Source organism: Heliangelus exortis, chromosome 13 (genome assembly GCF_036169615.1).
Source record: "Heliangelus exortis chromosome 13, bHelExo1.hap1, whole genome shotgun sequence".
Classification (NCBI taxonomy): domain Eukaryota; kingdom Metazoa; phylum Chordata; class Aves; order Apodiformes; family Trochilidae; genus Heliangelus; species Heliangelus exortis.
Window position 1 is genome coordinate 8,039,610 of NC_092434.1, and position 19,944 is coordinate 8,059,553.

At 40.0% G+C, this 19,944-nt stretch overlaps 1 protein-coding gene and 1 long non-coding RNA gene across 4 annotated transcripts in view; one reads left to right on the top strand and one right to left on the bottom strand.

Moving 5' to 3' along the window:
* Window positions 1–2,779: 2,779 nt before the first annotated feature.
* Window positions 2,780–18,376, bottom strand: LOC139802006 (uncharacterized). 2 transcript variants are annotated; one of them, XR_011728452.1, is made up of 4 exons: window positions 18,222–18,376; window positions 17,568–17,707; window positions 5,350–5,599; window positions 2,780–3,844 (listed from the first exon to the last, which is right to left on the bottom strand). It is a non-coding gene; the product is annotated as an uncharacterized lncRNA (long non-coding RNA). The 2 variants fall into 2 exon arrangements; XR_011728451.1 differs by lacking the exon at window positions 18,222–18,376 and adding an exon at window positions 18,008–18,108.
* The window catches only part of GARRE1 (granule associated Rac and RHOG effector 1), a 57,047-nt gene continuing 55,177 nt past the window's right edge, over window positions 18,075–19,944 (top strand). The window contains exon 1 of one of the 2 annotated variants that reach the window (XM_071756726.1): window positions 18,075–18,173. The gene's annotated coding sequence lies outside the window, so the exon portion shown is untranslated. Of the gene's footprint in view, window positions 18,174–18,707; window positions 19,092–19,944 lie in introns of those variants that run through there. The other variant, XM_071756727.1, reaches the window with a different exon arrangement.

Here is a 19,944-nt window from a genome sequence, read left to right on the forward strand (position 1 = left end):
AGTGAAGTCATATTTTAAGCACATAAGCCCCTTTATGGATCTGGGCCTAAATCAGTCACCGAGTGTTAACTTGACTCGGATCACTAAAATCACAGTCCAAGTCTTAAGCAGCAGATTCAGCATTTTTTCCTTGCTGCAAACAAAAGAACGTTCTTAAGTGACCCTTAAGTATATTGTGTAGTGATAATACACTAATAAAGGTCCTTTCTTACCTCACACTTGCCTGTTTCTAAGGTTTGTTTTCACAGACTTAAAGGAACTCTTTATAGGCCAAAGCCTAAGAAATCTTAATAACTTTTTAGGTTTTTTTTTTTGTTTTTTAAACATTTTTGGAGGCCACTGTCATCACTGCAAGTCATAGGTTTGGGCAATTTCCCCATGGGAAAGCTGCTTCTCTTGTGGTGCCTTAACCTACCTGACCAACCATCAGTGCATGAGGTTCACTCCATACCTTCATGTAAGAAAGGAAAATTAAATGACAAGTAATAATTGGACAATGGAGTTGATTCTACAAAGCACACAAGGACCCAGGTTTACATATTATCCTTCCTTTTCAAGGCCTTTCGGATAAAACCCTCAATAATCCTACACTCCTGTTCATAGTCACATGGTAACTGGTAAAAACACAGATGTAAAGTTCTTTGACCTAATAAATAGCTCCTATTAGTCATATGACAAGAACAAATATCCTTTTTTAAATGTTAACCTCACTGATAGCATTTGATAATCGGCCATTAAATGCTCCTCACTCACCTGTTTGGTTTTTCCCAAATCAGGACAAACAAGTTTTTATTAAAGTGGTTTCACTACATCCCTATCAAATCCAGGGATCCCTTACACATTTTCCTGATTTTCTCTCCTGCTAACAGCAGTAGTCATTGTTCTCAGAGCATCTTCATCTCTTTCTACTGATTAGCCTCAGGTTAAAGGTCTGCCATATAAATAAATTTGCATTTACATCTATTGCAGGTCCCCTCAGATACCCTGTTGCGGTTTTTTAACTGCTGCTGATGTCTCAATTTTGCTTCTGTTTTTCCACTTTCATTGTTCCAAAATAGACAATTCCTCTGTCCTGCCTTTCACTGTAAAAATCTGGCAGTATCTGAGGTGCCCCTCTTGTTAACTTGACCTGTTAAAATGTCCTTTAACAATTCCTCTCTTAAATCTCATTTATTACTATATTTCTTTTTTGTGGCCACCTCACTTTTCCACTTCCTTTCCAAACTAGCTAACCACAGAATATCTCTGTAGTTTCTTACTGCTCTGACCAACACAGCTGTTATGACTCTTGTAATTTGTTCTTTCCCCTTTCATATGAAATTTGAATCCCATATCCTTATGCAGCACGACTGTCCAGCTGTACCTCAGTTCAAGTTTCAACACAGCTCTCTTCAGTTTTGTTTCCCCATCCCTGTCTTTATTTAATCATGGTATTTGAACCATCTCCAAATCCTAGAGATTTTAAGCCTTGAAAATCTTTAAGTTTGTCTGGCCCAAACACAGAGTCAGCAGGATTTTGTTGGCTTGACATCCCAAATCTACAAGGATTCTTCTCATACTTAATTGTATCTGTGTAAGAATGTACAGGCTCAGGTAATCAATAATGTGATCAATAATGCATTAATTCAAGTTCACAGTATGGGCAAACTGTGACTGTACCATCACTCTCTTGCTACCATTTCCACTTTTTGAAACTAATTTTTTTTACCCATAACTAATGTGCTTGCTGCTTACATAATGTAAATTGCATTTACTTCCTTTTGTAATACTTTACTCTTAGGATTTTGAGATGTTCTCCCTCATTTAATTAATCTTTAAATTTATAAATTATCTGCCATTCGCATTTTATTTTCTCAAAACTCCTCTTCTCTTATCTCCTCTCCCCCTAGGATGCAGGGAACACGCACCTCAGAGCGTTCTAAAGTTCAAGCTATTCCTGCAGCAGACTATGCAAATTTAATACGAGTAAGCTATCAAGGCCAAAGTCCTAATTCTATCTTTAAAAACCATGGGGTAAGTTTTGTAGCTGTTCCAGGAGTTGCTTGTCTCTCCATAAGCTGTGCAACAGCTGACCATTACAGGGACAGTAAGGCCTTGTCCATGTTGAAAAGACATTGATTTCATTGAGAAGGAGAATTTGGACCTGGGAGGTTCAGCAGTTGGGACAGCTGTTTCTCTGACAGCTGATAGCTGTCCTACCAGTTTCCCTCAAGATTAATTTTAAGGCAGCTCTAATGAAGATGGAAGCAATAATGTAGAGTCAAGGCAAAAGCTTAAGCTAATGCAAGACAGATAGTGTGAACATAGTGGTGCTTCAGCTCTTGTAAAATATCCGACTGAAACGCATTCCCATTCTAGAGAGACCAAAGGCTATCATAGCAAGGGCTGATACCCCTTGGGGCTGAAAAAGGGCATTATAATAAAGGATATTCTGTAATTGATGGAGATCAATTTTGTGACCTATAGGGTACAATGGTGATTTTACCATTTTACAAATGCCAGCCTCCATTAACAACAGCTGCACAATGACCTACTTATAAAAAAGACAAGTGAAAATTCCATTTTGGAAGACAGCTGCATAGAAATTAATATTTCCAAATGAATGCGTAGAGCCTAAATACTACTGCCTCAGGCACTTATGCCAGAAAGGTTAAGTGGCACGTTTAATAGATAATCTCTATGATTAATTTATCAGAAAGAACCAAGTGGCTAATTTCCCATAATTGAAATTTTCTGTCATGTTAGAAGATTTTCATATATAATTCCACTTCCATTTAAATCAATTGTACTAAGTTATTTTATTATACAAAAGCAAACAAAACTTCAGTCATGAATTTCACTTTCATTTTCCACTAGTGAAACAAAATACTTGAGTGGCCACAGAGAAAGTAGAATGGATTCTTCTGAGGACTGATAATAAGAAACGGGATCAGATTTTCGAATACAGGTTTCAAATATAAAGTAAAAAGGAGCTAGATTTGCAGAGTGCTTCAAGGACATCAGCTTTTGGTTTTAGCAGTGGGAGAAAACTGATCCTATACTCACTACAGTGAACAGGGTGGAACAGAGCTCACTCAGATCAGCACAGAAATTTGTACTTTTTATGTTATTAGAGCAGGCTTGAGGAAGAAAGCAGGTAACAATCTGAGGTCAGGACTGACTGTGCTAATGTACTAATTCCTAAATATTTGAGCTGATAATCTATACCTAAATTTTTAAGTATTTCTAATAAATTTACGTGCCCTAAATTTTTGAGAAAGGAATGGCTTGCAAGCAGAGGTAATCTTTATGTTCAGACTGTAATAGATACAAACTCTTCTTCAGATCTGGCACAGAGAGAGCAAACTTCATGCTAAAGATCAACAGAAGACATTGCTCTGAATTTAACTTTGCTAGGTAAATCAGTTAAATAAACTGATGGTAAAAAGGGTACCCGGAAAAAAAACCCACACCTGTCTGCTCTTTGCAGACTTTACCCTGGGAAGTAGCTTCAAATGTGGAATAGGGTTTGAACAATCTGGGCCAGAGCTGGGAGCAAGAAGCCCCGTGCCCTCTCCAGCCAGTCCCCAGCAATGCAGCAGTTCAGGGCAAACGCCCAAGTAAGGAAAGACAGCCTCTCAGAAGCAAAAAATAAAAATAATCTTCAGGAAGTCAGTGTGGCAGTTCATCGTCCAGGGCTTCCAGTTCCTCTGCAGCTTTGCTAAGCAGTTGCCAACAGATGGCAATACTGCACTGAGGATCTGGGATCTGTGTGGATCTGTATGGACTTCCCCTGTCCGTAATAAAATGCTTGCTGGTTTGTTCTGAACTGCCCTCATGCTGCTGTCACACAAATATAATCGTTCTGAAAAAAATTTATGAACACTTGTTTTGATGCTTCTATAGACAGAGAGTGCTTCTGAATGCCATCGGTGGTGGCCCATCACTTTACCCACTAAAAGTTATAGGAAATTCAGTAGTTTCATGGGAGGTGGTCTTATCTGTTAATAACCAACATTTTTGAAAGATATCATCCTTAAAATCATAGAGACCTAGCCAAAGCACTAACTGCCAAACTAGGGCTTTTTAGCATTATAAATACATTAGCAATTTAACTAAGTAAAAGAATAATTCTCTGTGATTTAATATATTTATTCCTGATCTGGAAAGAAAGCAAAGATCTGAAAAGGGAGCAGCAATATCTGTAGATGCCAGGTTGTTTATATTAAGGTTATGGAGGGTTAGAAAGAAATTCAGAAGACCCAATCAGACAATATCACACGGGAAGACTGATGGCAAGCAAAACTCAGTTTTAGTAACTATAAAGTATTGTGCTATGGGAGGGGAAAAGATGGGCATTCTGATGAATTCACAGCATTCTAAACAAACATATGAGCACAGAAAACAAACTGAAGTCATGTTTAGCTGTGGTCAAAACAAGTAAACAAAATGTTGGGATGCATAAGAAAAATGATAATAAGTTGGAGAACATTAGAGAGAACAAGATTGGTATCTTCATCTGGAAGAAAGTGTAATGATACAGCCTGCAAAGATCTCAATAAAGGATACTACAGAGCTAGATGAAGTTAAAAGAGCAATGAGAACAATGACCTAGTCCAGGGAAAAAGCATATAGAAATATGTTTGCTTAAAATGAATCAGGCTTGAAAGGCCTATGATTAAATTAAAAAACCAAACCAAAACATAAAAATATTGGTATTACAGAAAAGGCAGACTTTGAACTTCAGTTCTTGCTGTCCTGTAACAGGATAACAAGAGGAAATTTTCCTGTTAAATGCAAAAATAGCAGTAACAACATAGTATAAGCATGTATTTATATTACAGAACTTATTGTTAAGGGAAATAATTGAGTCCAATACTTTCACAAGATTCAAAAAGAGATTCAGTGGTTAAACTGTTACCAGTAATTTTCAAAACAAGTGATTTCTTTGAGTAAAACATTGTTGGAAATATATGAAAATGTAATGTTTCAGATTTGGAACATTCAAAACAGATTTAAGATCAGGTTGACATATGGTATGTATAGCAGATCATTCATTATCTACGGGTTTCCTACACCTTCCTCCAAATCATCTCTGATGGTTTCTGCTAGAAATAAGACATGACTAAATGTGTATTAGCTAATAATTCCTATATCCACACTGCATGGAATTTGTATTGTGAGTTGTATTCTGCAGCAATTATCCTGAAATCAAAAATAGAGTTCAGGGAGCCTGTGCAGAGATGCATTTTGATAGACCTAACAGTGGCTTCCTAATTTGCATGTTGTTTACCCTAGTTACAGCAGGAAAAAAATTAATACATTTCTTTCCAGAAAAAAATAAATTAATTAGGTGATGCAAACATTTACCTTCCTGCAGAACAGCCAACAGTGTCCCTGTTCTTTCATTGAATATGCAGTTGCTTCAGATCCGGGCTTCTTAGCCATCATATTTTGTCCCCCAGGTGTCCAACACAAAGCTTCAGGCTGCATTAGCATCCTGCTCTGGGTACAACTGAAATAGTTCACGGTCTCTTCCAAAATTGTTCTGCTCCTTTTGGGCTAACTTGATGGAAAATCCATGGAGATCACTAACTGCAGTTAAAATCTCTGTAAATACCTGATGGGGAACACAAACATAAGTGAGTCCCAGCCTCATCCTTTCTGAAGAACCTGAAATATTTCCAAGCTTCAGTTATCAGCCCACAAAATGACTGTAATGCTAACACTTTACATGAATGGTAACTGGTTAATTAACATTTCCTAAAGTCCTGAGACCTCAGATTAATAGTGCTCTGGAGTATAAAGGCATAATATTATTTCATTGAGCATTTGTCATCTAAAGAGCTCTATGCCTAAAGCTTTAATAATACTCTGTAAGATGAGAGCAATTTTTTTGGGGTCATATTTGGGTCTCTGCTAAGATGCATGTATAGTTAAACATTTTACATGGCTCATTTTATTCCTTTTAAGAGGAATACAGATTCTACTGTTTACATGATCATGCCAGCCAAATTCAGCAGTAGAATCCTACATTTTAGAGAGATATATAGCTGTTTTAAGGGTTATTTTTAGAATATATATCCCTGAACTTACAAATCGTAACACTGCATCGTTGTTTCTATTAGCAAAGAAAAAATTCTCTCCAGTTAACTGTTGTTTTGCTGAAGTCACAGTGTGTCTAAAGTGTCCTGGTTCTAACAAAGACTGCTCTTTTTGTTATATGAAACAATTACTGGCTACGAGATTTAAATCTGTTTTGGCAGCATAAGAATACTTTAATCTTTGACACAATTTCTCTATATGCAATGGATTTTAACAGGGCAGGAAATTAATTTATAATTTGCCATGGGGTTCTATGAAGTACTACAGAAAGGAAGGGTATTCTTTTGAATAATGTGCAAAGAACTATGAATTCTCAGTAATGGCCACTGCTACAGAAATCAGATCTAATGGTGGTCAAGAACACTTGGGTAGTACCAAATCACTTGAGATACATATGTGTGAGCAAAAATTTCATACTCAGTTTGCAACTGTGCCATAAATATTAATATGGGAACAAACCAGAAAATGTTGAGACACCAATGACTTCAATGGCAATTAAACCAAGCCCCATGCAAGAGTTGTTTTTAAGCTGCAGATGACACTATGGAACTGCTTACTTGGACTCCAGTTTAGAGTTCATGGAAAAATCTGTCTTTTCCAAAAGACCTTTGGTGAAAAAAAAAACCAAAAACATAGCAGTAGACTGTTATTCAAGCCTCATCATCTGGCTTAGCACATAGCATCAAGAACGTTACTGCAGGAACAGTGTGAACAGCAGCAAAGTCTGAGACAGAGGGCATGGTGGATCTGCCCCTTTCAAAAGCAGCTGAGATTTCTGCTTGATCAGAAAGACTGCATGATGATGGCCTGCAATCACCAGCTTCCAGTGGCTACACAAAAGCAGCTCTGAGCTCATGTGTTCTTTTTGTGTGTTCTGGGAAACCAACTGTATGCAGAATGCCTTTTCTGCTTTTTTGTGTGTAATCGATACTGACAGGTAAATTCCTTCTGAAGTATTTTTAGATATTACATATAAACTCCACCCAGCCTCTTGCAATTCAGCGTTTCTTTCCCTTTACAGGCAGAGAAGCTGTAATAAGATTTTTACTCTGAAAGGAAGATCAGCAATGGTGCCTCCCCTGCTTTTTATATTACATTCAGTTTACGATGTCAATGAAGATCTACTATTTGTCAGCCTTGTCCATTTAATATTAAAAGTTACTATTGCTGACTTCAATATAAAAATTAATAGAAATTCAGGAAGCAAAATTAATAATTCTGCTACTGATGCAATCGCCAGGAAGCTTACTCTTTCATAACTGCATTAGTGGGGTCACACTAATAAGACAAACCAGCAGGAAAAATACCCATCAAAAAAGAAAGCAAGCAGATTTCTTGTGTGTATGATAGGATAGCAAAGTTATTAAATTATGTATATTTTTTTTACTATATTCACAGTATTAGCATTGGCCAAGTTCACAGAGGAAATCATTGCACAAGCCTGGTTTGCAGGTCTGTTATCCAGACATGATTGTTTCTTGTTTTTATAAGATGTGCCAATCAGTTAGGTAAAATACAGTTCCACTGAAAACAAAGGGAAGTTTATTTTGATTTTAGTGGAATTATGTCAGTTCCCAGAACTATTACTTTCCAAGGTAATTATTATATTTATTATATATTATATTAGCATGAGTTATTACGTGTAATTATATAAATATTACATACACTATACAACAGGTCTTAAAACACACTATTTAGAGGAAATGCTATGTATTCCCAGACTGAAAGTACTTTTCTCAATGGAAATGGTTTAATACAGACATTTAAATTACTTGTTTATAGAAAAATATATTTTCTGTAGTCATAGGGTCTGATCTGCTCCAGTTAAGATTAACACAAGGATTGCTACTCATCTTAAAAGCAGCAGAACCAAGCTCTTGGAATATATTCTTTAAAATATGCTTACTACTTTAAATGCTCATAATTGCTGCAATGAACAGCATACACATCTGAGGATTAGGAATTTGCAGTATCAAATAACTGTTTCGGTTATGTGCATATTAATTCAAAGTTCTAGCAAATTCCCTATGTATGATTTTTCAATTGTAAGCGAAGTCTCTACTGGGAAGCAAAACCAGCTTTAAAGTACCATTCACATGTAGTAATTCTTGGCAGCTGACCCACTAAAGCAGAGTTTTGAGACTTGTGCTTTGCACTGCTATCATTTCTGCGACTTGTTTCCTTCCCCCCCTCTCAGTGGGGCTCCTGCTGGGAATGTAACACACATCACTGGAGTAAGCAGTGATGTGCCAGCCTGCATCTGCTACAAAGCAGCCTAAAAATAAAACCCAATTGGACAATGCCGTTTGGTCTGCAGCAGCACATACTCTACTAATGTAAACCAGGCTGTCAGCAAAGATAAATGACTGTTCAGCTACATGCCAAACAAATCTCAGGGTCTTAAAAAGACCAGAAACAATCCTTTGATATTCATTTATAAACTTAATCTCTCAAGATTTCGTATTATTGAAATTTAATGATTTTGTATCAGTGTAAGGGTAATGAGAATGCCTGATAAAAATTTACTATTAATATTTTAAGAAATCAGCCCATCTTGCAGCTTGTTTCAGTTCAAGGAAGTTCTCTGGTAATGTACATTTTGCTTTAGAAGATGTCTACCCTTCAGGTTGACATTTTTTCCCATGTATATCAGATAAGCCCAATTCTTTTGCCAGTACCCTGCTTTAAAATCCCAGTTCTGCAGACTTAATATTTTCAAAAAGATATACATGTTAGTGTTGTTCTTTCTAGAGGTTCTGTTTGAAAACCTTGCATTTTTTTGCTTGTGTGTATTATCAGACTTCTTGAATTTAAAAGGGTATGGTCATACAACATGATGCAAATAATTGCAGGCTCTTAAAAATTACAAATACAACTTTCTACCTCATCCTTCTTGCTGCCATACAATTTTGCAGGAGGTAAGCTCTGCAGGTTTTTGTATTTTTGAGGTTTTCAAATTCCCATTGAATTGGATTTTAAGGATATTTATAAATATTATTCTTAATTCATAAATTGTTGACCATAAAACAAATGTCTACATTTATTTTGTGTAACACAGTGCAATTGCACACAGAATGGAATAATATCAACTGCAGGTTCTGGGTGTTCAATAAGATCTATGTGTAAACGCATCCCACTGTGAGATCAGCACCATTATTTTGAAAATTACTAAGTAAAAACATGACTAAAGCTAACAGGCTTTAAATATCTTTTGTTACTGCTACTACAGTTACGGCTGCAAATCATGAAATTACATGTATCCCTTTGTACAGCTGGAGAAATGAGCTTTACAAAGATTACTGGTTTTATATATTTGGAAAAATTATTACACACTCTTAAAAACATAGGGTATAAAGCCACTACAGACTGAACTTCATTCTTATTATGTACTGTGCTGGTTTGCCAATTCTTCATGCACAAGAACTATGGGAGAGTCAATGCCAAAGCTTCATGAGCTTAATTTTCTCAGGTAACCACCACTCCTAGAATTGTGAGAGGAAGCACAACATGAAATTGCATGGAACTTGAAATCAGAAGGCCAAAATTAGCAATGCTGAAGTCTGTCAATATGTTAGTTTATCCATATGAGGAGGAAAAAATAAAAACAAGAACTCCTGTCAGGGCCAACTGTGTCTAATCCCCAAATCCTACTCTTCTGAAGCAATCATTGGGGTCACTCTGTGTCCATAGTCAAGAGCGTTAGTTGGCACAAGGGCAAAGCTCACATGTCATGTTCCAGAAAGCAGCAAATCATGTTACCTAATCAACTCTAGAGTTTAGTTGTTCTCTAGGAGCAATATTGAGTAAACTGGGAGACAGATGTGGATGTTGTACATTTTAAAAGCACAAAGAAAACCACTAAGTTTTTCACTACTTTTATGATTATTAACTGATATATGACAGGACAGAATTGGCTCCAAAGTTGCACAGCTGAGAAAATAACTAGATCTGCACTGTGTATCCAGTTCAGAATCCTATTTATAATCCCTGATGCTACTGCAGTTTGCTTGTAGCCTTTGATAAGATGAAAAACAAAGATAAACATGACAAATGAACTCTGTATTTTTATCATAGAAATATTTATAAAAGTGCATAATTAATTTATTTCTCACCATTTATGTGGTAACAATTAAAGGTAAGACAAATATAAGTGTGCACCTGTGGATGAACATATGTGTTTCTTGGCATGTTTTAAGGTTGTCTTTGAAGTGGATAAAAACTGATTACCACTAGGATTAGTGAAATATCAATAATGATGGATTTATCATTCATTTATCATAAATGATTTATCATTCATTTATCTATTCTATTTTCATATTGAAGCAGCATATATTTAGATTACCTAGAGTAAGCTAAGTATAAACTACTTATAATAAATTCACAATAAGTTAACTTACTAATTTTTTTTATGTATATGATTATGTATTTCAGTCTCTTCCTTTTTCTGTTATTCTAAACTGAACATCTGTAAACTACATCACGATGTCTGAAATATTCTCCCATTAAAAAGGGAAAAGAATTTACTCTGTATCCTATTATTTATTGCCTTTTCATCTTCCAATTCTTGGAACTTAGCAAAAATCCTTGAGATATTTATAGTCTGTTGACCCACAATACCACTATGAAAGCTTAACTTTGAAAGATATATATTGTGTCATATTAAGTTTAAGGCCAGGTTGGATGAGGCCTTGTGCAACTGGGTTGGATCTTGATGATCTTTAAGGTCCCTTATAACTCTAACCATTCTGTGATTCTACGATTTCTCTAACTCTTGGAATTTCAAAAGAAAACTACCATATGCAAAATTCAACCACAGAAAACAACTGATTTATACAATTTATGTGGCTTACAGATTGTTGTACTACTCCATGATCTTTTTGCAATGTTGGCTTGATGTTATGTGCCTAAAAGGATCTGAAGCACAGATATCTGTGCTATAATATCTTGATTCATCGGTGTGAAATAAAAAAACCCATGCACCTGTGGGTACTGGTTATGTGTCTTTGAATTATTTAGCAGTGCACACACAAAGCTGAAAATCTTTCTTCTTTTCAGACCTCAGTTGTCAGTTGGTACCACAGGGCTGTTGCCTCACTGTCTCTCATGCTAACAGATACAACAACTTACTCAGGAGCTACGTACTGCATATGTGCAGTTCTTCTGGGACTGATGCTTTGTTTCCTGCCTCTCACACCAGCAGGAACTGTGATCTGACAGTCTGATACAGATTTGGTAGCTTTTTATACCTCCTTTTACAATACTGCAGTCGCTTAGATGTCATGCAAAAGAGCTGGGAACCACAACTACCAATTTCATCAAAGCTACCCATACTTTATATTAACAACAGATAAATCAGGACCTTTTGAGCCAAACCATGGTAAAGAAGTTTGCATGTGCCTTTTGAAACAAAGAGGACATAGGAATTGAGATGGGGGCTGGAGGGAGAAGTTTTAAATAGCCACTCATATTCAAAGGGCATCTATCTGCCTTAGATTTCATGGTGTATTTGGAAGATGGTAAAAGATCTAAAATTATGGTAGGATGTTAGAGAAATAACTTATGATAGCCCTTAAACTTCAAGCAAATGAATACCCAACTGAGGAATTTCTGGGCTGTGGAAGGACAACAGTAGAGTGAACCATAAACCCTGTGAGATCTGCTCCTGCTTCCTTGGCATGTGTCCAGCAGTGCAGGATATTTGCCTCTAGCAACACAGCCACTTGTGTACCATTTTGGCTGAGGAAGTTTAAAAAGCAAGCAAAAAAACAAACAAAAATCTCTAAGCACTGTATCATCTGCTTTAGCTTAGTGATAAACAGTGAGCTCCTCAAACCTGATGTCAGATTCATCAAGGAGAACCAGGCCCCAGCAGTGGCCCACAAAGCAGGTAAAGCAAATACACTCTTGGCTGCAGTTACAGAGGAAGAATGAAAGCACTAGAAGCTGACTAAAGAAATCAGGAACCTGATACTGGCCACTGAGGTCAGCTATGTTGGCTTTCCTGTTGGAGCCAGAGGAAAATGGTACACAGCCAATCAGACATTGCTAGCTGCACCAGGCCCCTGGAAAGCAGACATGACTGAGTTGCCAAGGTTTGGTAGATAAATCCCACTCTTTTCTGTCAACATCCTGAATATCTTTTCAAGCACAGGACAGACAGGTGGCCAAAGCTCCATCGTGGCCAAAGACTAGCTCATAGCCATCTCACATTTCATGATGTCACCAGGAGACTGGGACTGGTTTGGACAGGACACTCAAAAGAAGCTCTGTATTGAGAGGTTTAGCAAAAGTCATTCATCAAGGAAGCTTTGTCAGTCTCATATTTTGTTGTTCCTGAGAAATACTTTCCTGTAAGTGGACTAGTTAAATGCCAAACCCGGTTGGGGCCTTCAAATATGTTTGTAATTAATGAAGAAACTCTAGAGAAAAGGCCAATTCATTCAAGTGTCATGCCTGCATCAGATCACAGCTTTAGCTGCTACACTTTTCTGTATGTTATCAAGTAATTTAGCAAAGTTTCAACCATGAGATACTGGCTTACGTATTTCTCTGTTAGCCTTATGTTCAACCCACTTTCATAATTCCATGTTCTCCATTACAAAATTACTCCTTATTTGGCAGTTTTCCACAATACAAAACAATCTGTATAGGCAAAAGGTAATAACAGTACCACTGAGGCAGCTGAAATTGAATTGTCTTTGCTACAGTGCCCTAACAGAAACTGAGGCAATGCCATAGCATTTGTCATGTTCATTTCAAAGTAAAAAAAGTAATAAAAAAGTCAGTTTAGTTCTCATTCACACATTTTCAACATATCTGTTTTATAACAATCTTCTAAGCACTAGTATTTCAAAATGTCAACAACAGTTCCTTGTGTCTCACAAATACTCTCTCAACACCTCCATCTTTGCTGCATACTTTGAACAGTACTATGCCAGCTGCTAATGGCTAACTAACAATGAGTCCACAATAATGTGCTTCTCATCAGAATAAATTTTTCAAATATAAAAACTTCTCCAGTATTTAGATGGCCATGCAAACTCTTTTTTACCACAGCTGGCTGAGAAGTACATTTTTGTGGTTTTGCAAGCTGACTCGTTTTTGTGAGTTTTCAAGAAAACAAGCAAAATGAGATCCCAGACATCTGAATCACCAGACATTAAAAAAAAAATTGTACATATGTTTAAGTAGCTGACTTCCTGAAGTAAAAATATGAAATGCCAATGATGATTTTCTGCATGTAGTTGGGAATACTCCATTCCTGTGCCTGTCTAGCTTGTTGCAACAGGCAGTGAATTTATTTCAGTCTAGTCCTCCATTTCAGCACAACTGGAAGACAGTTTTTCAAGCAGAACTGCAATTTAAAAACAAATACATCTTCTTCATCTCTGGACTAGGGACACTGACCTTAAAAATAACTGAAATTCTTCCACTGCCTGTAAACAAAAATGGACTGCAGGCAGTCATGATCATATGTCACTCTTACAAAACATTCTTACTTGTTGGTTACTTTTTGGAAAGGTTATTTGCTGTCAATCAAGTGACAAGTTCTGCTTATAATAATGGTGATGACATCAGACCTGTAGAAGAGAAGATTAGTATGGGGAGTCTAAATATATAAACTAGAAGGTCATGGGATACATCTAATGTCAATTGAAGCCAATGGCCTTCATTCACTTCGATCAAAACCAGGCTGACACATGTAGGATTAAGAAATTTATTTATTTATTTATTTTCCCCTATGGCCATTGACTTGCAGCCTAGGATTTTTTAATGTGACCTGGATCTTGGGTTTATCTGTCAAGAAAAGGTGGTTGTCCCTATTTTTATTTTTATGTGGCCATATATAGTCAGTCATATTCACTCTTTCCAAAGTGGGACTTCTCTCTGGAGGTAACAGGCAAGAATTTTTCCAGGCAGCAGGCTGGGGGCCCTAACCACACATTTCTTTTGCCATTTGGTAGTGTTTACAAAGAAGCTGGGCAAGAGGCCAGTTCTCATATTAAGCCTCAGGTTGGACACAATGGTCAGCCAGTGTACGGAGGGGTATAAAGCCTAGGTCAGCAGCTTTCCTGTCAGGCAGCAAATAACTAAATTTCACTTGTCTGAAATAGGATTTTAGTTGTCCAGGGCTGCAGGACAAAAGGACTGTTCTCACCCTGACAGCTGGAATGGATGATTTGTGAAATGTATTTTTAGAAGTCTTATTTGCCTATGTGTATGCCTGCATTGTCAAACATTCAGACAGCAACAGCAGTCAGGCTATGAGCCACAAGGACTGTGACATACTGTACAAACCAAATAATGTCTCTAGATGTAAACCTGCATTTTCATTACTTCTCACCCTCCAACTGCAAACATACAGTCCAGATATTAAAGCAACACTAGTGCTGTTCTCCCTGTACTTCAACATACTACCAGTACAGCACTCACAGTAATTAGTAGCCACAAAGGGGAAATCACTGCTGACACAATAGGACATTAATGACCAAGTCTGTTCTCCAAAATTACCCGGTTTCCCCCCACATTTCCTTTTCCTAAACATATCTCCATCTCACTAACAGAAACAACAATCTCATGTAAATTAGCTTTTTCCTCCAACAAGACAAACCACTCTTGAGGGATTTTATTACTAACATTCATCCTTCCTAATCTTATCCCACACCTTGCTGACAAGCATATCCTTATTAACATTTGCACATGGCTATTGTGCCAGTGCTGCTTTTTTCCTGAGCTAATGATTTCTTCCTCTTATTGCCCATGACATCAAGTTGCATACATAATACATTTCAAAGCTGGCTTCCTCTCTCTTTAAACAACATTGTTACTTTCTTTGTTTAAACAGTGCAGTGGCTTCCTTCCCTTCCTATTCAATGAAGGTCTTGGAAAGCTCTTTTCACAAAGAAGTAACATTGATCAGAAATTAATAAATATAACTTGAATACAGCTATGCTGATTTACATATGACTTGACTAAATAGTTAATCATACAACCATCTTTCAACATACTTAGAATTCATAAAATAAAAAGTAGAATATTGAGTATAAATATAGCACTATAAGCATTCAGGAATGTAATTTTAATGTACAATGTCACAATAGATAGCTACACTACATATTATCTGGTCCTTAAGAGTTTTCCTTTTTATTCTGCATTGGTTATTATGCACTTCTGCTGAACTGACTGTTTTCATACTCTGATCATATTAAGAAGTGTGAGCTCCCTATTTATTTTGCAGTCTGTCTTAAATTCCTACCATCTGGTTAAGACATACTAGCTTTAAGGCTAGGATTCTCACCAGTCTTCTCTGCCTTTATGCTCTTAATCTGTAAATTTCATCTGTAACAGATTTCAGATGAAATGTCTGATCTTTAGATACAGTTACGAGTTAAAAGTTATTACACAGCATTGTAAAAAAATGATAATATGCAAATAAATCCATCAAGTCAAAATAAAAAAATAAGCTTATTGTGTGTTACTCCACTGTTACTGTTGACAGTACCAAATTCTACACAGATCCAGTGAATACAATTAAGTCACCAGGGTTACAAAATATGGAGCAGATTTGGACACCACCTGATAGTGTGAAAGAACATATATTGAACATGTATTGAACTGTAACACTAAGCCTGTGGAACAAATTCTGCCTGTGAATACATTACGCTTTCATCAGCAAGACTTAGGTAATTTTGGGATCTACTTGGTAAAACATATAGCTCTATTAGAAAAAGTTCTGGTGGATGGCCATCAGCTACTGCAATATAAGTTGCCAGCTAATCATCTGAGCTGGTGATGGTTGTGATCCTGTAGGTACTGTAGCATGTTCTTTGTATGACCCAGAACAGCAAGGTATGTGGCTTGGAGAACACAAGAGTTTCAGGAGAACGGAAGAGTTTGCAGGTAAGAAATGTCAATAGTTCACCAGGGGTTGTAGATTTCTTTTTTGATGGGCCTGGACTGGACATGCAACAAGCCTCTAGTGTGAGTGCTAATATTTGCCTTAGTAACTCCTTCCTACATCAGTCCCTCCCACTGCTCTGCACTGGCTACATGACAGCCTCAGAATAAGAGTAACACCTGAGCTCTTGGAGAGCTGCTTGCAGGTAAAAAGCTCCAGACTGGCCACCCTGCTGGAATTAAAAGTATCCCTAAAATTACACATCTGTTTTTGTGTGCTAATCTCTCTTAGTTCTTTAAAAAACCCACAAAAAAACAGAAAACAAAAAAACAGGTTGTATTCTGTGCAAATTTTTGGATTACTTTTAAGGTGTAGCCTCAGTATCTGGCCTGGAAGGAAGGCAAATCCATAGCAGTTATTCTGTCTTCCCCTTCAGCTCCCTCTGAGTTCCTTTATAGTCAAGTTTTTTCACTTCATACATATACTTCCTTCCAATCAAAAACTTGTTGAAGACTCTATCAGAGTCTTTTTTTTTTTTTTTTTAATAATGTTTCATCTATCATTTAGTCAAAAGCAGGGGAAAAAAAGAGAGAAAAAAAGGGAAAAAAAAGAAAAAAAAGTTGCCTTCTGCAGCCCTTTATTGCACTCTTCCAGTACAAAGAATACTCCCACACCTCTCTCTCTTGAAGCAGCCAACAATATGACAGCCTTCTGTTCCCTTGTGTGCTTTCCAAGTATTTCCCAGGTATCTCTTAATTTGAAGACTAAATTTACTAGGAAGAGACATGCTTAGTAGACATACAAGAATTAGAAAAGTTCGGAGGGAATGCACTGATGAGGAGCCCAGTCTGCCAGCAACCATCTGTTACAGAGAAGGAAACAAAGCCACTGATTGCTCCTAGGCAGCTCCCCACAGACACTACTTGAGGACTGTTTCCAGCTTGTGGCTAGAAGGTGTCCAATAATTTGACAGTATCGCTTCTTCCCACAGAGTTTTCTGATTAGCAGCACTAAAAATGGTGGAAATCACTGTTATTTTAACTTTATTAGTACTATATTCAAGTGCGAGGTGGTGGTTTCTTTTTTTTTTTTGCTTTGTTTTGGGTTTGTGTGTGGCTTTTTGTTTGTTTGTTGTTTTTTTTTTAGGGAGGGGGCATTAGGACCAGATGATCAGCTAGATGACCATCTAAACAAAATAATTGCTTGTATATGTTCCAATAATTTTAGCTGCTTTCATTGTATGACATGTTATCTTATTTTCTAATTTTACCAGACATTTCTGTACATTATTAAATGAATGTTCCACTTTAAATGTAAAAAAGACTTGGAAAAATATATCACTTTTTACTAAAAAAGGAAGGATGTCTATGGAAATAGGATTTGAAAATACACTGTTCTGTATAGCAAGCTTTTCTGTAAAAAATCTGCATTAAACATGAGAAATAATAACAAACTACACAGTAGTTTAAACTCACACAGCCAAGGCATAATAGGCTCGGCCTGTTTCTGAACAATTCCTAAAGCTGGCAGCACCATGACAAATATATCCAAAGGAACAACTTGAGAGAATTTTTGTGCATTTTACCTAATTCTCAAATAAATCCATTTAACGTCACTGTTCTCCCGTTAGCGATTTTGAACGCAGGAGGAGGAACACAGGTCTGCAGGTGCCACCGGCGGTCTCCATCCAGAAGCAAACTGCTGCCCTGAGGTAGGTCACTGCACCTTACCACAAAACAACAGAGTAAGAAACTTCATTATTTTAGGCACATATAAAATATTTACTCATCTTTTTTTTCCCCTCTCCTCTTCTGCCTGGCCGTCCCTCACCCGCGTTCTCCTGCACCCCTCGAAGCCGGGCCCTGCCCCGGGCAGTCCCTGTCAGCCCCTCCTCGCCTCACCCGCCGTGCCCCCACCAGCAGCCGTGTCCCCAGCAGCCCCCTCCTCCCCAGGGTACCCCCGTGCCGCCCCTCACCGCCCGCTCCTCCTCCCCTTCCCGCCCTCCGCCCCCTGCCCTTCCCTCACCCCTCAGCCGGCGGCCGCCCGCCCTCTCCCGCCTTCCCCTTCCCGCTGTCACTCGCGGCTCCGCCCGCCCCCTCTCCCGGCCCCTCCCCGGCGCCCGGCGGAGGAGCCGCCGTTTCCGGAGTACACAGAGCGGGGCTGGCCGCGCGGCGGGGGCTGTCGCGGGCAGGTGAGTGAGCTCCGCCGCCGGGCCCCTGCTCCCGCCGACCGCCCTTACCCCGGGCCCCCGGCGAGGGCTGTCCCCGGCCACAGCCCGCGGGCGGCCGGCAGCAGCCCGTCAGCCCGGCCGGCGGGGCCCTGGCGGTGCGAGGCACCGGGCTGGCATGGACGGCGTTACCACCGCTCCTCCCTCCCTCTCTCCTTCCCTCCCTCCCCGGGCGCCGAGGGGGACGGGGCGCGGAGGAGGGCAGCCAGCGCCCCGCGGCCGCTCGGGGGAGCTCCCTGGGCCGCGGCGGGGGGCGGCGGCAGGGGCTGGGGCTGGGAGGAGCCGCCGGCAGCGCCCGTGAGGAGCCCCTGTCGGGGGGGAGGGCGGCGGCGGTGCCCCGGGGCGCGGCCTGGGGGTTGTCGCCGCTCTCCCTCGGCGGGGCTGGCCCGGGTCGGCCTTTGCGGCGAGGGGGGCAGCCACGGCTCGGCGCGGGCGCGGTGGCGACTCTGCGGCCGTCCCCGTCCCCCACCGCTCCCCCTTCGCGCCACCGTGACCCGTGTGCGGGCAGCCCGAGGAGCGCGGCGGGGGCTGAGACTGCGCCTGCGGGAATTCCTGCGCACCTTCCTGCTAAATAGTGACCCACGGCCACCCGGGGCGCCAGCCTGCCCCGGCCCGGCTGAGGGACCCGGGGAGGGAGCCTCGCCTCAGAGAGGCCAGGAGCTGCCCCGGCCCGGCCGGTGCCGCCAGCTCCCGGCGGTGAGGCCGTGCGGGCCTCCCGGGCGGTGCCGGCGGGACCTGTCTCTCGAGAGGGCTGTAACGGCGGCCTTCCGAGACCACACCTCGGCACCGTGCCCACCGGGAGTTCCTTTCGCGGCCCCCGGCCCCGAGGCCTTGCGGGCAGGAGAGTCTCCGGCTTGGCAGCCACTGCAGTGGGATGCACTTGTACGGGTTTTTCACCTGATGCTATCTGAAAGTACCTCTTTGTTGTTTTCTAACCTTCTGTCCAGTGGCTTGTATCCATATGGTAACTGAAAGCAGAAGAGGATGGCTCTGATTTTGGGCTGTAGGTTAAAACTTTACTCCTATACCTATGCTTCTTTCCCTGCTTTACGGGTTTAAAATTTTGAGTGGAGAAGAAATGCTGCAGGTATATGTATTTGACAGGTGGATGTTGGCTTAGAAATTTGAAAGAAGTCAGGTGATCTTGTTTGTTCTTTTGTGCGATGATAAACCTAGTTACTGGCATTCTTAAAATTAATGGGTTTATAGAGGAGCAGGTGTCTGGGTGTCTTGAAGAATAGTGTACATCAGTGTTGTGTGTCTGCAGTAAAGTTCTTGTTTTTTTGGTGTCAGTCAGCCTGTGGCTCCGGAGGCACACACAGCTGGCAGAAGGCTGAGGCTCAGTTCCCAAAATGGCACTGCACCTCATAACCACCAGTATGGCTCTTAGGTAATCTCAAACCTTGAGGTTGGGGAAAGGTTGCTGTGGATCTTAAGGCTGCTGTTGCTTCGCGTTTCTTTTTTCTCAGCTTAGTGCTGTCTTGCAAAGGGCCAGTGGTGCTCTTGAGGAACTGTTGCTGTCTGTGGGTGAAAGGGTGGCTGAAGCTCCTGAGGTATTCTCCCTTCCCTCACCCCTTCGAGGTATGTGGTATGTATTGTGTAGCTCCCAGTCACATAAAGGTTTTGGTATGCAGCCCGTGTGATCAGGAGTGTTGGCTGATCTTGGTATGTGCACAGGTGGTATTTGTGTGTCATGGGTATCAACATGATTTTGCTGTTGTGTTTTACTAGGCAA